This window comes from Odontesthes bonariensis, chromosome 8 (assembly GCF_027942865.1).
Source record: "Odontesthes bonariensis isolate fOdoBon6 chromosome 8, fOdoBon6.hap1, whole genome shotgun sequence".
Lineage (NCBI taxonomy): Eukaryota > Metazoa > Chordata > Actinopteri > Atheriniformes > Atherinopsidae > Odontesthes > Odontesthes bonariensis.
Window position 1 is genome coordinate 25,086,300 of NC_134513.1, and position 1,109 is coordinate 25,087,408.

Sequence of the window (1,109 nt, forward strand, 5' to 3'; positions counted from 1 at the left end):
CCTTCGATAGCTCAGTTGGTAGAGCGGAGGACTGTAGGTGCCCATCAACAGTTATCCTTAGGTCGCTGGTTCAATTCCGGCTCGAAGGATGTGCCAACCTTTTGTATACAGAGGCTCTTTTGGCCAACTCCGTCAATCCTTTCAAAGCTTTTGGAATATGCTGTTTTACGAAAAACTGTTCCACTCTCTATCGAACTTGCTAAGGGCTAGTGGCGCATTGGATAATTCGTCTGACTACGGATCAGAAGATTCTAGGTTCAACTTCTTGCTAGCTCGGCACGCTGGTTTTAGTCTCTCACTTCTCCCACTGCTATAGAACAGGATCGCTTTAAACCTTCTACTCCCTGGGTATCCCAGCTCACTTACGCCCCAAAGATACCTCACAGTGTGTCGTCTTGCAACACATGTGGCTGACCCCACACCGTAAGGAAAGCTCGTCTTCCTCTTTATCTCTGCTGTCAATGATTTTGCTACAAACACAAAAAAAAATATGCCTGCCAGCCACATGCCGCTGAGCTACATATGCTATCCTTGGGATACGAAGGTGTTTCGGATCACATCAAAGCCACACACGACAAAAACCCACAACCAGCCGTGATCGTATAGTGGTTAGTACTCTGCGTTGTGGTCGCAGCAACGTTGTGGTTGCAGCTTTTTATGTATTCTCATGCTGGTGCTGTCGTTGACAAACGAGGGTGCTTTCATGTTACCTCAAAGACACCTAAATTATTTTATTATGTTACATCAAATACACCCAAACTATTTCTCAGTCTAACGACCTCATAACATGACTGGCGTCACACAGGTGTCCGTGTGTGTGTGCGTGTTTGTCTGTGTGTGTGTGTGTGTGTGTGTGTGTGTGTGTGTGTGTGTGTGTGTGTTGAATTCAAGATATATAGTTTGACGGTTGGAGTGGAGGAATGTTAATATGTCAACATGATCCGGCGTCAGACTTGCCCTTTTTTTGGTTACAATATTTCCAGCATCTGAAAAGAGACGTTCTGATGGAGTGGAGGTTGCAGGCACAGACAAGTAGGATTTGGCTAGAACTGCCAGGTTGGGGAACCTTCCTGCATTTTCCTTCCACCATTGAAGTGGGCTAGTATCCC

The 1,109-nt window shown here is 46.0% G+C and overlaps 1 non-coding gene across 1 annotated transcript; it reads left to right on the forward strand.

The window, feature by feature from the left end:
• trnay-gua (transfer RNA tyrosine (anticodon GUA)) lies at window positions 1-89 on the forward strand. Its single transcript is given in 2 exon segments — window positions 1-37; window positions 54-89. It is a non-coding gene; the product is annotated as a tRNA-Tyr (tRNA).
• Window positions 90-1,109: the final 1,020 nt, after the last annotated feature.